At 39.3% G+C, this 15927-nt stretch overlaps 1 long non-coding RNA gene across 1 annotated transcript in view; it reads left to right on the top strand.

The window, feature by feature from the left end:
- LOC126652038 (uncharacterized) overlaps nt 1-9094 on the top strand; it is a 41490-nt gene extending 32396 nt beyond the window's left edge. Inside the window, exon 4 of the long non-coding RNA XR_007631860.1 lies at nt 8973-9094. This is a non-coding gene — a long non-coding RNA (uncharacterized LOC126652038). The remainder of the gene's footprint in view (nt 1-8972) is intronic.
- Nucleotides 9095-15927: the final 6833 nt, after the last annotated feature.

Genomic DNA, 15927 nt, shown 5'->3' with positions numbered 1-15927 from the left:
CCCTCATTAGGTGTAAAAGGGAAATTAGGGCAAATCTGAAGGGTTGCAAACAAATAAGACACAATCGGGTTGTGTGACTTTATCTCCCTATCCTTGCTGCCAGCCCATGGATGCAGAGGTGACAGCCCTCTAGACTAGTGTGAGACAGGCTGTTGTGGACAAGAGGCTGACAGCAGTAGAGAGGCTTAGTTAATGCAGCAGAGCATGTCTGGTGGGCAGGCTAACTTTTAAGTAAATAAACCACTTAATGGCAGAACTGTTTTCTCAGAATGGGTTGACCTTGCACCAGTGGCTGGAGTAGAAGAAGGCCTGAGATCAGCATTGTTTCACCTGTCTGTTTCACATACTTTCCTTTTGTTTTTCTTTTCTTTTCTTTTTTCTTGTAAAGGCTGATTTTCTTATCTGAGAGCAGCCTAAGTATGCCCAAAGCAACTCAAGTAACTGCTGAATATAAAGCCAGAACTGTCAGAAAACGCAGAGCAGAGGTATTTTTGTGGGTTGAAATAAAGGATGGGAGAGCCACATTTGGATTTTAAAAAAAAAGAATTAACCTTGAACCTCTCTCCAAAGTCTGATTTAAACATGAATCTCATTTGAATTAAAAAAAAAAAAAAAGGCTAAAAGTATAATTCACTGAGCTCTTTTATGCAGTGTCTGCAGTTCCTGATTTGGGGAAGCGATGAGAAAAGACAGCCAGAGTTCAAGACAGTGGTGCTGACTACAAACTTCACCTGCACAGGAGGCAGAAGCAGAGATCATTAACTTTTCCCCAGGTTTGTGCCTTGTCCCCTGACTGGTGTGCCAGATTGATCATCAGGTGGTTTATTACCTCCTCGAAAGAGCTGACAGAGATTATTCTTTGCAGTAGCACCAGAGACAGGCTCCTTACATATAGGTTTAGGTGAGCCAACATCTTTTTTTAGTATTTTGTGAGGCCATGGTGAGGAATAATATTTGCTGTTAATCCCTGGTTTGGGTAAGAGCATTGCAGGATGAATCTTCATTGCACAAGGGAGTGTTACTTGGTGGAAGAAGCAGATGATGAGGGGACGGAGGACTAACAAGGCGAAATGGGATATGGTTCAGTCTGAATAGATGGCCAAACAAAAAGAAGTGCAGTGAACTGATTGCAAGTCAGGTAGGAACACGTAAACAGATCCAGCTTCAAGGCAGGAATTTACAAAAATCTACTACTAGCCCTTTACATTTTCATCAGTCCATTTCCCTGATGCTTGAAATACTTTTTCCCACTACTACCTACTCCCACCACTTTCAAATACCTAGAGAAGGGGTAAGAGAGGAATCAGTTTTGCAGTGAGCTCAGAGCACATCTAGAATGATGCTAATAAACACGAGCTGAAGTATATTTCCCGTGATCAGTGATTATCCCTTGGAGAGAGGTAACAGCTCTGCTCAAGTCTCTGCCCATGGTTTGAGGTGGAGAGACCAACTTGGATGCTTGGTCAGCAGGGTTGGGTGGGATCTCAGGGAGAAGGAACTTAATTTTATTTTGAAGCACTGCAGTAGCAAAGCCCTAGAGAAGTTTTTTGTTTGGTGTGCTTGGGTTTGGTTCTTTTTTTCAGTGGAAAATTGTGCTTTTTCCTGTTTAATCAAAAGCCCAGTTTGCCTCACTGGTTTTGATGGAAAATTTTCACATAGGTCTTTGTTGTAAGATACCAACATGTCAGAATTATCCCTTTATCTAAGCAGATGTGCTTTCCAGAAGGGGAACATCTCAGATGATAAAAAACACAGCAGCTCTGCTGCCTCGACTCAGAGAAGAATTTTATGGTAGAGAATTTGTCTAAACAGACTCTTCATTAAAACTGAAATGCTTTGTGGGCAGGTTTTGGATTTGTTCAAGTTTTAACTGCTAATTTTTTGCTACAGTTATGTGCAGTGCTTCATTGTGCTTTCTGTAGTGACAGTATGTGTAGAGGTACAAGATCAAGTCTTTGCTTTGCCCTTTACTTAAACTAATATGTCCAGAAATGATTCAGATGAAGACAAGTCATGATATGAAAGAGGCTACCAATGTATTACATTGTTTACATCTCACATCTGGAATTGGAAAGTAGTGTTTGACCTAGAAAAAGAAGTTTTGACCCAATTCCAATCAAGCAAAATCTTTTGTGAGACTGGTTCTTCCCTCCTGAGGACTAGAGAAGCCTGGAAAGCCACCCCAGAACACCTGTGAAATTCTCCCACCAACCACAGTAGGAGAACCTTGCCAACACCAGAACCTTGTAAAAAAACCCTAAATCTTAAAATATAAAAGCAAAACTTTCAAGTGGTGTGAAAATGTGTAAGCTGGCATATTTAAGAGAAAAAAAAATAAAAACCAACAAAACAAAATGCTGAAACCAACAAGGTGTAGGAGAGTACCCTTTGCCAGGGCCCCATGCAGTGTGTGGTGTGCAAGCTGGCTGCCAGGCCCAGATTTCCCTAAGGGTTGCTCCGTGCCGTGCCATGGAGCCTGATGCAGAGGCAGCTGTGGCAGTGCCAATCTAGGAAGATTAATGGCATCAGTGCTTCAGCCTGGCAAGACACTTTCCCTTGGATTACCTGAGCAGCATGGTCACATCAATGGTGTGCCATACTGCAGTTAATAAGCTTGGGCTCCCAGCAGGGCTAAGCAACAGGGCCCAGCACGGTGCTGTCACACCTATTCCTGCATTCGGTCCAAGAGTTGAGTCTGCATTAAATATAGTGCTCCCTGGCACAGTTCTAGATGTGCCATAAGTTCCAGCCTAGTGATGCAGCCACTGGACCATGCAGTTTCTCCTACTAATGGTGTTGAGATGAAATGCCCTTAAAATATATTTTACTTCCCCTCCTGTCTGCTAAAACTACCTGGCACTGTGTTCAGGACCAGAGTTCAAACTGTTCCTAAAGGAAAAGTGAGTATTTTTAAAGAAAGTCTTTCAGTGTACCTGCTGGCAGGATTTAAGTTCATTTAAAAGCAGTTTTTGGTTTTCTAATCCACTAGGTTGGGCTGGCTGAATGTGGTGAATCTTCACCCTTCGAAATCTTCAGTTGCTACAGATGGTACATACTAGATTTTCAGCAAATAAGTTTTCTTTTTCTTTTGAGGTACTTATGACCATTTTACCTAATTTTCATCCATGAAGGGATACATTTGGGTATGTCTGCAAGTGCATCAGCCTGCAGGCTCAGGGAAATGTCTGCCTGGTGTGTGTCCTTGTAATCCTCAGTATTCGGATGGTACTGGGAGCAGTGGCACTGCCCTGGGAAGCAACAGATGCATTTTGCAACATGTTTGTTTCTCACCTGTTGTCTTGTAGAGAAAGTCAGATGCCACAAAAGAAAAATGTATGTACAGCAATGGCTCTTCAGGAAGGATATCTGGCTTTTTAGATCACATCCAGCAAGGATAAAATATTTGTGAGCAGTGAGACAGCCTTTTGCAATGGTATATGACATATTGGTAAAAATCAGCTTCCTGGGAGGCAGTGGAAACACAATTGCTCTTCTTTTTCCCCAACCATGTTCTCCTAGCTCTGCTCTCTGCTGATGAACTACCACCTATGCAAAGGAGATTGAAAAGGGGATTTACTTTGATTAGACCAAAGCCTTTCCTCATATTTTCAGTCATAAGTGTGGCAGCTTTAATAAGCAGGAAAAGAAGATAAATATGAGTCAGACTGACAAGAAACTCAATTGGAAAAGAGTAGAAACTTCTGTTGGAAGCCATGCTCTGAGTTCCATCTCTTTCTAGCAGAGTTTGATAATCTGCTCAGTCCAAGAAAGGTAACTTTCTGTAAATCTCTGACAAATACCAACTGAAGGATTTCAAAGGGATAAAATTAAAGCTTTAATTGCTGGGATAGAATTGAATTTATATTCCAACCTGTTAAGGCTGGGAGAATTTCCCATCAGATTTTCTCTTTCTGTGACCTGTTGGTTCACGGCCTTCAATGATCTGCTGCCAATCCCAAACTAAAAGTAAGAGAGGTTTTGAGCTGATCTTTTTAACACAGGGGCATAAATCCAATTTTATAGGTTGTAAACAGGTAGGGAAGGAGCCAAGCAGAGTTTGTTCTACAGTTTACCCAATGGAAGCTGTTGATTCATCACTTTTTTAGGAATATCACTATGCCTGTCAACTTGTTACCCTGCTATGAAGAATTCAAACTAAGAGCAGAAAACATATGCAACAGATATGGCAGATAGGTTAAGGGAGGTGATTCTACCCTTCTACTTCACTCTTATGAGACCACACTGGCAGTACTGCATCCTGCTCTGGGGCCCCAAGCCTGAGAGTGACAATGACCTGTTACAACAAGTGCAGAGGAGGGCCACAAAAATGATCAGGGGGCTGGAGCACCTCCCCTGCGAGGACAGGAGAGTTGGGGTTGTTTAGCCTAGAGAGGGCTCTGGGGAAACCTTACAGCAGCATTATAGTACTTAGAAGAGTTCTGCAGGAAAGCTGGGAAGTGCCGCTTAATCAGGGATTGCAGTGGATAAGGGGTAGTGTTTTTAAACTGAAAAAGGGTAGATTTAGATTGGTTATCAGGAAGAAATTCTTCACTGTAAGTGCAGTAAGATACTGGGACAGGTTGTCCATAGAAGCTGTGAATGCCCCATTTCTGGAAATGTTCAAGGCCAGGATGGATAGGGCCTTGAGAAACCTGGTCAAGTGGAAAGTATCCCTTCCCATGGCAGGGCGTTGGAAATAGGTGATCTTTAAGGTCCCTTCCAACCCAAACTGTTCTGTGATTCTTTGGTCATTTTCCTTTGCATTCACTTGGACAGGTAACAAGCAGTTCCAGCAAAGTCCTGTTGGCTGTCCAAAACATTTAGAATTCAGATCAAAGAAGTAGAGAAGGGATGTTTGGAAAGAGCGTCTGTTTGAGCAAAGAGGCAAAGGTGTGGCTTTTATGAGGGTGAATGGCAAGGGCGGTGTTGTTACCTGGGGCCAGCCAGTGGCAGAGTCTATAGTAACAATCAGTCCAGACTCTCTTCTGTCTAACAGGAAGGAAATCATTGTTCAGTGTTAAAATGTGGTTCAGATAAGAGGTTGCAAAGACATCATTTAGCTAGACTTTTATGAAGCAGCAACTATTGCTCATGACGAAAGGTGACATACATGTGTTTTTAGCATAATTGCAATGCATGTATTAATAAGTTACAGAAACAGATAGCATGCAGTACCCAGAGTTTATATTTTTATCTATGATCCTCATATATTATTATGGAATGTGTGAACAAGTTTTGTTAAGATACAAAAGAGAGCACGAAAATGGGTTTTAATACCTTTTCCCAAAACCAAAATTGCGCTTGCTATTCATCTTGACCCTTCCATGCTGGACTTATGAGTATGTCTATCTGTGCTGTACATCAAGTGCTGTATGTGAAAAGATGCATCCTTCCTGGCAGCTATCACACAGATACTACATGCTATGTGGAGACAAGGGCCAAGAAGTGTAAGTTGCAGAGACCTTAGAACTTGTAGAAGTCTCCAGAAAATACACTGCAGCTTCCTAGATGTATTTCGCCATTGAATGTACTTTTGAGTATAGTAGCAGGGCCAAGAGGGAGTTGACCTGTGCTGGAAAAGACTGCTGTCAAGGCTTTTTGAGATGGAAGTACAGGAAAGTCTGGTCTATTTCTAACAGGATTTTTATAGGATTTATATTCTTAACCCCAGGAATCTGTGCGCTGCTTTATCTTTCTGATGAGTCTCCCTCAGTTTTGGATCATGTGTTCCACAGACAGCTTTTCTTCTGAGTTAAACCTCCTAAGTATTTAATCTTGAGACAAGATTGTTAGTTCAGTTTCAGTAAGGCTCAGTGCAGAATTGTCTTGTTGAATGATATTTCATTATCTGTAACAATAATAACTGAGAGAGGAAACCACTGTGGGGACTAGAATTTGGTGAAATTATCTCTGCAGCTGACCAAAGTATGACAAAAGACAGTGTTTTAAATGACATAATAAAAGTTGCTTGTGCCTTTTTTCCTCCAAGTGAAGGAAGAAACACTGTGGTGTGACTGAGGACTTACCCTCCATCCTCTTTGAAAAACTGGTGAGATATAAGAACCACTTACTTGCTACACCAACTGCGGGAATCTTCTCTGGCCATTTCACACTCCTGAACTCTAGAGAAGAGTTGCCATTTTGTGACCACAAAACTGCAGTTACAACATGAAAATACAGTAGTTTTTGGTTCTGTAAGAAAATAAAGTTATGGTAGCAATGAATCCAGCAGGTGGGAAAACAACACCCTCCTTTATGAAAAGTAGAAGAAAATATATTTATTCTGAATCAATGAGCTTGAGCATTTAGTCAGGTTTTAAGAGAAATGGTAAGGTAAGACCAGGTGCTATTTCTCTTTTATAATTTTTTTGAAGATGGGTTTTTTGCAAATAGCTAGTCCACTCCCCCATGATAGGTAGATAGATGGATAAAAAGAAAATCATTGAGGAAAATATGTTCTGCCACAGTAACATATAATTACATGACAAAAAATATATCAGTCTGTGCTGCAGGCAAGACATGTCTCATTAGTGTGTGGTGGACTTGATCACAAATAACATGTTTCAAAACTGTGAACTCCTTCTAATCCTTTTTCTATATACCCACAGTCATGTTCGAAATTAGCAGATCTCTGGAAATAGACTTCATCTGGCCAGCCCTGTTTCTAATAATTTGCTTGTGTAATTAAAGGAACATGTCCTTCTACAGCTGCACTTTCAGGGACTAAAAGCAGACAGCCTGTTTTCAGTAAGAGAACAACCATTTTTAACCAATTTAATGATACCAAATTGTCCTCTGTGTGGTGAATTATGATAACTGGCTTATAGTGCACTTTTCAAAGATCAGTTCTGGCCATACTAGGTACTCCTGAGATGCATGGGCCAGAAATCCAATCCAAGAGATCCCATTTAAGAACCAATATTTTCCTCCACTGCTTGAAACTGAATGCAACAAAACCATTAACAAAAGCAGGTTCACTTAGGGCTGTGGATCTGTGCCTTCGTGTTGATACACTGCAAAACATGCATGAAAAAATGAGCAATCTGCAGATGAGGGTGCAATCTCATTTTTTTCAGCAGTATTGCTGAAATACATGCAAGCTTCCATTGTTAACTCCCTCTCTGAGTTCCCAGCTGTTAGGGCAGTAGAGAGGAAACAGAGTTTCTTTCATGATATCTACAGAATTTTTGAGATACAATTGTTTTTAATCCTATTATTTTTAGTAGAGTCAATGCATATTGATTGATTTCTTATTGTTTCTATTTTCTTGAAAGACCAGTGTATGAATTTTGACATGCCATATACTCAGTGACAGACAATAATAAAGCATACTACTTTGACCTTTTCAGTTGCCTGAACTTTAATTTACTGGCTATTCTCATTCCCTATTTTTTATGTCCCCTCAGTATAACTGGCAAGGAGAAAATAGACTGGTCAGCTAGTTCAGATGCAGATTACTTAAAAGGATAAAGACTGGCTTTACCATTCTATTAAGACTTTATGGTGTTTTGTGTGTGTTATAGGTCATTAAAGTGGTGATAACCTGTTCTTAGCTATGGAAACACATTTGTAGCTGTTTATGGACCAGCATCCAGTCACAGCAGTGTGGGTAAAAATCTGGATTAAGTTTTGTGGGAATTAATAGATTTTCTCTGAGTTTTGTGAATGAGTCTGTGATTTGTTTAAAAGTGGCTGCTTGCCTGACCACTGCTCTGACTCCAAACTGCTGGAAACTACTGGAAATTTGGGAAAAATATTCCCATCACTGCTTTCCCCCCTACCAGTTCGATTCACAAGAGCTAACCCTGCTGAAGGCTGTGGCAGATTTCCTCCACCACATGGTCATGAAGACAGTGACTTGTCTGACTAATGCAGAGAGGTGAAAAGGGGTAACAGCTGCCTGAGATCTTTCTCTATGCACTTGAGAAATACAGGCCACAGTCAAAACTGCATCTTGAGACACTCACTGTGTTTGGTTGTTATCAGCACACCACAAAAGATTCTGATCATCCTTCAGTTTGGTGAAAGCCTAGAGGAAATTTTCACAGTGAGAATGGTAAAATGAGGACAAAATGTTCCATTAAAAGACTTGTTTGTGTAGGGATGTCTGAGAGTGGGAAATAGTGACAGCGTAGCCTAGATTTTTGAGACAGAGCTTTGTGCGTAATAGGAAAGTTTCAGTTTTCTGGTGGCTCTGAAAAGTTCTCGGTGGGAATCTATACATTAAAAAGAACAGGAGTGATGAAAAGGTAAAAAAAAAAAAAAGACAACAGCTTTCATCATTTTACTTTTCATTTGTTTTTCATCTAATCATTTTGATTTCAGGCTTGCTGGTTTTTAATTTTTATGTCTTTTTAGGGTTGCAGTAAAAAATACAACTAGGAGAATGAAGAAGGATAGCCAAAGCTTGATTACGTTCTGTTGCTCATTGCATAGTTTTGCAGACTGTTTGTTTGTTTGTTTTATTTTTGATTGGTTGTTTGGTTTGTTTTTTATTTATTGTTTATTTGCAGATTGTTAATGCGGAAGGGACTGGGATGGTTTTTTGAAACTGACCAGCATGCATTAAATTTTACCCACCAAATCCTGGTCCAAGCCTAACCACCTGTGGCTGAACTAACTCAAAGTTCTTAAAGTAATATTCAGTCTTGATTTTGAACATTTAAGGATTTATAAAGATCTATAAATCTTTAAAATTTAGGGAGATAGAGACTGCCATCCTCCAGATGTTCTCAGAGAACATCCCCCAAGACCTGTGGCTAATTTTCTGCTAGTTAGAAACTCAGATTAAAGAAAAAGCAAATGGAAACACTGCTCTCTCTTTTTTGTTATTCTGAGTTCAATTTACAGCCTGTAGAGGTAGGAACGATGTTTCTGATAGGCTGAAGAATTTTAGAAGCACTGGAAACGCTCTTTCTACTTGGATAAATTAAGGCAGTGGTGAACTACTAACCTTTCACCTTTGTTTGTAGAAAACAAAGAAGAAACCAAGAGGAAATCCTACCTCATGAATCCATAGAGCCTAGAATTGCTTGACCGTGCTCCCAGAGTGGTATGGCTCAGGCATCACTGTCTGGTGGGTGCTCACTGCAGACATCACTCAGCTCCGAGAAAATCAATGGGATTCGCTGTGGACTAAAGCGTTACCGTTACAAGCAAGGTAAAAAATGTCAGAAAGAATGGATGCAGTTATTTGGTGGAGCTGGCTGAAAATTTCCTATCCTAGTGCTTTTCTGCTGAAAACTGTTTTTCATGAAAACCTTTGTTTTCCTCAAGCCAAAGTTGTCGTGCAGAATTTGAATGTGTTGTTTTCATTTGCGCTTTGAAACATTTTGATTTTGTTTGGGGCAAGGCAAAATGAAGGACTGAGTTGAAAGTCAAAGCTCAGCAAAAAAATTGAATAAGTTCAAGCACAAGGCATATTTCTACAGAAAGAGATAAATCTGACTTGCAGTTATGTTTAACTTTTTTATGAACCAGTTCTAACTTCCTTAAAATATATCAGCATTATGTGGGTATTCTCTGAAAAACTGGGCCAAATAAAATTAAAGAGAATTCAGACTGAGTTGTTTTTGAAATTTCTGATGCTATAGAAAGAGGGAGCTCAGACTATGGTTTTACAGGTATAGGCATTTGTCTGAGTTTTCTCCAGCAACAAATTAGCTCAATGATTTTGCAGTCGTGGGATCAAATTCCTAGCTGATATGAATCAAAGCACCTCTACTACTAATAACCAAATTTATGTCTGGAATAAAAAGACACAGCTCTCTTCATGAAGTCAGGTGGACCACATCTGCAGGGGTGTAAACTTCAATTCATGAAGTTACTGGATGCAGATCAGTGGCAGATTTGACCTATTTGAGGTTTTATTGAACAGTCTGAACCATTGTTGAGTTCTCAGTACAGAGTTCAGCAACTGAGAAGCTTTGAGCAGGGTGGCTTGGTCAGGCATTTCTAAAATTAGTCCTTGGAGGTGTTTGCTCTTTTAATGTTGTTCTGTGTAGAAGAGCTGAAAAGGGAAGAGATTGGAAGTGCTTGCTGATTATGCAAATTATAGTCTAAAGTAGTATAAGGATACAGAAAATTACCTGAAATCTGTACATTCTCTGCTGGCAATTTTTAATTTTCTATTCTATCCAATTTTTTTTCTTGTGGATAACTTTTAATGTTGCACCAAGAGATCCCCAGAAAATGTCATGTGTATGGGATGGAGGGAGAGAAAGTCAAAAGTCTGACTTCATGCCCTGACTTACAGAAATAGCTCAGAAGGGGAAACCACTATGGTTTCTGCTTTGTGCCCAAGCAGCTGCCCTCTGTGCCTCACAGGGGATTTTTCAGAGTGTAGACATATATCCCTTCATAACTGGTCTGAGGCTTTGCATCCATAAATTTTTTTGTAGCCAGAAATCCTTAATGAAGATCAAAGAAATGTTGGGAGTGGAGAAATTAGTTTCCCATCCCAGTTTCTGACTCCCTCATTCTCCTATTTAAAAAGAACTTCATAATTCTTACTGGCATAACAAGTACAGAGAGCCTCTCTTAAAAGATTTCTTAACAGATAGTGCTGTAGCACCTGACTGGGCATTCTTGCATTCCCTTTTCACCTCTAATAGGACTGATATGCCAGATACATTTAAGACAGAGTTTTAATTCTCTGCTGAGTTCTTCCACCTTCCCCTGAATACACAAATACTTGTGTATTTCAGGCATTAGTGACTCACTGCTGCCACTGAGGAAATAGGATAAGGTTGTATATAGTTTTCTTTCTTCCTGTAGCAAATAAAAGAAGATGCCATTGTAGCAGCAAGAGGTAGTCATGGAATGTCAGCAAGATTTTATTGGAGTCCTTCCACCCTCCCCTGTCAGAGAGGTATGGTTTTCTATCTGTCAGAAACCGAGCAGAAAAACTGATGTTCAGAAAGCCCAGTGAGAGCCTAAAGGACTGATGTTGGCTGTTTTCTTTTGCCTGAGCTCGTATTACTGACCACACAGTTGAGCTGTGGTGTGTTTAGAAAGCTCACATTTCACTTTCCATCACATTGGTGCAATTTAATTTATAAATTTAATTTTCTCCCCCATTTGAATGAGGTTTTTCAGCCCTTCCATTCTAGTACCAAGCTAAAAATTATAGCTTTGTGATCTGTACTCTAAAGCATTAATTTCAATATTTACCTTTTATAGATTGTCTTGATGAAGCAATGCAAGGAAATATAACATGTGAAGATCCCGTGTCAGAAGAAGTCTTCCATTTTTATTGGCAGAGCTTAGAGAAGGTAAGTTTTCTGGGAAATATAGTGAGATGATTGTCTGTTGGTGGTATCCTTTTGCAGTTCTCATCCTGTGATGGTCATAGAAAAAAAAATCAAAAAAAAACCCAACCCCAAAATCAAACCAGAAATAAGTCAAATGGGAGATAGTAAAGTTTGTAGAATTGTAAGGGCTCTTTTCTTGACTGTTATGATGGTCTTTCTACTATGCCCATTAAATGTCCTGCAAGTCTATCCCAAATCACTCCTGTACAATATCTTTGTGAACAAAAAGGTTTTAAAAAACCCACTATGAGGACACCAATTCTTCCAAAGTTATTCCTGCTTTTCTGACTTCTGTTATGAGTAGGTGAGTTCATTTAGGTACATTTCTGGAAAGACTTGAGCTTACCTCTATTTGCAGAATGATGGTGTATTCCATGCCCTGTATTGTGGCTCTCAAACTGCGCTGTGCATTTTCTGTGATCACAGGCTCTTTTCCTCTGAATTTCTTGGAAAATTTCTTTGGAGGTAGTTACTTGCTAAGATATACCAGTGCTGCTGAGTTTCAGTTTGGTGCATTCTTTTAATGTGCCAGATAACTTGGACCTAAGAATAAAAGCACATATTCACTTCATGGTGTAGTTTTTCTAATGGGAGCAAAATTAAGGATATTCTTAATGAAAGGTCTGCTTGGCTGCTTCTACCTCTTCTTTGGTTAAACTGAAATCTCTACTGATAAAATTGCAGCTTTGTCACCCACAATGACTACTGCTAAAATGAAATTGTGTTGCTACTTTTGCAGTGTAATATGTTTTTTTACCTTCCTAATTGCATGGCTACATAAACTGGGATTATAAGAAAAAATGCTAACTATCAAGACTTACAATAAAATTAGAAGTGTTGGTCAACTACATAATGCATGTTGCTTTTCAATAACCTCTTGCTGTAAAGTCACTGAGGCAGATAAGTAGGGTGATGACATAAAGTATATGTTCTGCAATATTAATATAGTTTGCAATGAATCTTTTCAGATTCATGAGAAGTTTTTTAGTGTAAATCCAGAATAAAATTATTTTGCCAGCAAAGTTCAAAAAATAATAATAAAGAATTACTTCTTCCCAGTCAGCTGACATCAGTAGGTGGGTATGCCTCACCTAGAATGCTATATGATATTCCAAATTTATTGTGACTGTAAACAACAACTCTGCTTGCTTTATGGCTTTCCTGGGCTCCAACAGTAAAACACAATATCTCTATTTGGTTGAAATTATATGTTATAACAGTTTTATGGGGGGGGGGGAAAGCTTTGATAAAGATAAAATAGAGTTTTGCCTTTTCGCGTGACCTTGTCATTTGAAAAAACATTGCACTCTAACGAGATATAATTTAAAAGACCTCTGGGAGCAAATTGAGTTTACTGAGATATTTCTAAGAGTAATTACTTACTGTGAGTTGTCAGTGCACTCTGTTACAGTTCCTTCCCTAGCAAATGTAGATATCTAGGACTGTGTAGAATGGATTAAAGTTCCTACCATTATTGTTTGATGGGAGACAGTAGTGAAAAAGATGGATGCTTATATAACTGACATTTCCAGCATTTATGGCCATAGACTAAAATGCCAGGCGCATAATTTCAAGTAAAATGGCAGACCCAACTCAATAATATTTAATGATGTAGTAGACCTTGGCTAGGAGAATAGCTAACGGAAGTCATTGCGCTGCATTTATTGAATTGCTAAAATGAGTTGAATAATAATTGTGTTTTGCAAGAGTTTTGTTTTAGAAATTTATCTCTGTGATCTGGTACTCCAAAAATAAATTATTTATCATTCTAGTCAACACAAAATATAGGAAAGACTTTGAACTAGTTAACTGATGGCAAGATTTTTTACGCTGACTTTGTCCTGTGTTTATAGCACAGAAATATATTCAGTAGCTCAGGTTATGGCTTGGAATATTGGGTGAGATTGATTTGAAAAGCTAAAATTACCTTCCAGAAGGTAAGAAAGACAAAATTACCTTCCAGAAGAATCTCCTTTTAGAGTTTGATTGTTTGCAAAGTTGGACCTTTTTGCCTATCATCATATGTCTAAGAATGTCCAGATTTAGATTCTTTGGAGCATGTTACACTACAGAGATACCTATGCCAGGATTATGATATCACTGTCAGCAAACAGAATATTAACTTCATCAGTGCCATTCTGCTAATATTTTAGCCTAGAATAAGCAGAAAGGACTTGAACTGATGGAGAACATCAAATTGCTAGAGGTCTGTAGGTGTCTTGTTACCAGGTCTGCAGCCACAGAGTCTCCCAGGGCTCTCCCTCAGACAGTGTTTCTCCCTGTGGAAGGTACAGAACAAAGCTGACTGGAAGTGTGCACAACCTACCATGTGTAGGCTTGTTGGATGTCCATTGGAAAGCAAATGCAGATGATTGTGCAGGCCTTCCAAAAGTTTACAAATTAAAAGTAGCCAGCAAAGGCATTCAGGTTCAACAGCAACAAAAAAAAAACCTCAAATTTTTACTTTTTGAGACATGATCTTTAAAGCATTTTATCTCTTAAAAAATGCAGATATCTTGATCTGACTATTCTGAGTGTTCTACCTATAAAAAAAGGGAAAATTTGAGATTGGAAAGAAAAAAAATATTAATTTTTCAAATGCCAAGATAGAGTCTGACATTTTTCAGGTCAAACCAAAACCAGATATACCTGGTAAATAAACAGAACACTGACTTGTTGTATATACCTCTATGATTATGGATGAGCTTCTTTTAGTTGTATATGGAAGAGTCAAGTAGTTGCACATCTTTAGCCTTAGTACTTAGGAGGCACAGCAATTAAGGACATGAAGGAAGTGGAGGGGTAGGGATTCCCTAAACATCCCCTTCCTTTGCCTGCATTCTTAACACTTCCTGTGCAATCTGCCTTCTACCACAGTGTCCTGCCTCCCTAAAATTACTTTTTCAATGAATACAATTCCCTCCATCCCCAGTAGGGAGGGGGAGACAGAATATTTCACTTGCTAGGGCTTCAGAATGGGCTTTAGTTTCTTTCTGTGTGGACTGTCACCTTGAAGAACCATTTTAATTCTTTTCATCACTGACCAAGGTTTTCCCCCCCTCTTTTTTTTTTCTTTCTTTTTTTTTTTTTTTCTTTACTGGAGATGTATTACCTGAGGTAAATGTAGGAAATTTCTACTTGCCATATCCCCAGTAGATGTCTTTGCTAGGTATCTGAACTGCCTGAGTCCTGAGTATCCAAGCCACTTTCTTTCAGTAAAAACACTTAATTTTGCTTTTCTTTCACAATGCCACCAAGCCTGGCTGTTGTGGCCCTGCACATAAATTTGTCAAAACTGCATTACTGTCAATGGGCCATGACATAGCTCTTAGTAGTACTTAGGAGGCCCCTCTGTTCTGTGCAAAGCAAAACTGAGCCAGGGAATAGCTACACCTCACATCCTGGAAATGTAGACCAGGTTAATGCAAAACTTATGGAGACTTTAGCTTAACTACAGAATGTTTTAAAATAGTTCAAGCGTGGGAGGAAGGGAAAGGCTGATGTTAATAGATCTCATAGGTAGGGTTGCTATAAACCCCCCAGAAATGGAGTGGTGGAAAGTTTCCAACTGCTAGAGAGTTTTAGGGGGCATTTCAAGAGCAATGATTAGGTCCTTATTTTTGGCCTTGCTTGTTTGGTACTGAAAGAATCTGTTTGCCAATCTGAGCAGTTTACCGAACCAGTAAAACTGCTGGGGTAGAGTGTATGGCAGTCATAAGTATAAAATCCTATAAATGGCAAAATTTCCTCTCACTTCAACAGGTAGAGGGATTTTCTGTAGTATACATTTCTGTAAATTTGAAATAAACCTCTCTTGTTTCAGAACTGCTTAAAAAAACCCCAAAAACACAAAACAAAAAAAACACCTAATCTGGAGGAGTTGGAAATTCCCCCCTGGAGAGTGTCAGCAGACACCCAGAATACATCTCCAGGGTCACTTAATTCTCTGGATCCTACCCAAGTTCTATTGAAGTTAATTGAAAAAACTCCCATTGACTTGAAGAGGTTTTGGATCTGACTCAAATGGCTCTTAGTGGCAGCAGATTACAAGAAGGAACCCCACTGTGCAATTCCAGCCATCTGCCTACGGGTAAGCATTTGATGATACAAATGTATTTGCTTGGAATATGTCATGGGGTACTTCTCTTCCAATTAGGCAGTATTTCAAACTGAAGGAGATCTCTCCCTCTCATCTGAGGTCATTGTTATCAGAGATCTGTTCTGAGCTGGTGAGCTATAAAGTAGCAATACAAGCTTACACATGGCAATGTCACAAGTTCCTTCTCTGTTCTGCGTATGTAAAAACATCAGCTAGTGCTTAGTTGAGCTGATGTTCAGATTCTTTTGTCTCTGCTGGCTGGATGTAGCACTGTGTGCATGAGACAAGACAAAATGTCGTCCTTTCCATCTCAAACCCAGTGATATCATTGTCATTATCAGTGTTTTACTATATCAGCTGTGGAGTTATATAAGTGAACTGTTGGCAAACAAAGCAGAAAATTATGCTGAGTGCAATATATAAGAACTTTCTTAATTAGCACGCACAGCTGCATGTTGTCCTTTTCACGTAAAGCTGGTAAAGGAGAGGAATGATGTGCATGGAAAGCATATTTGA

Source organism: Myiozetetes cayanensis, unplaced genomic scaffold, assembly GCF_022539395.1.
Source record: "Myiozetetes cayanensis isolate MyiCay16 unplaced genomic scaffold, myiCay2020 scf7, whole genome shotgun sequence".
Classification (NCBI taxonomy): Eukaryota; Metazoa; Chordata; class Aves; order Passeriformes; family Tyrannidae; genus Myiozetetes; species Myiozetetes cayanensis.
The sequence above is the reverse complement of the archived record's forward strand: the minus strand, read 5'-3'. Positions and strand labels throughout refer to the sequence as shown.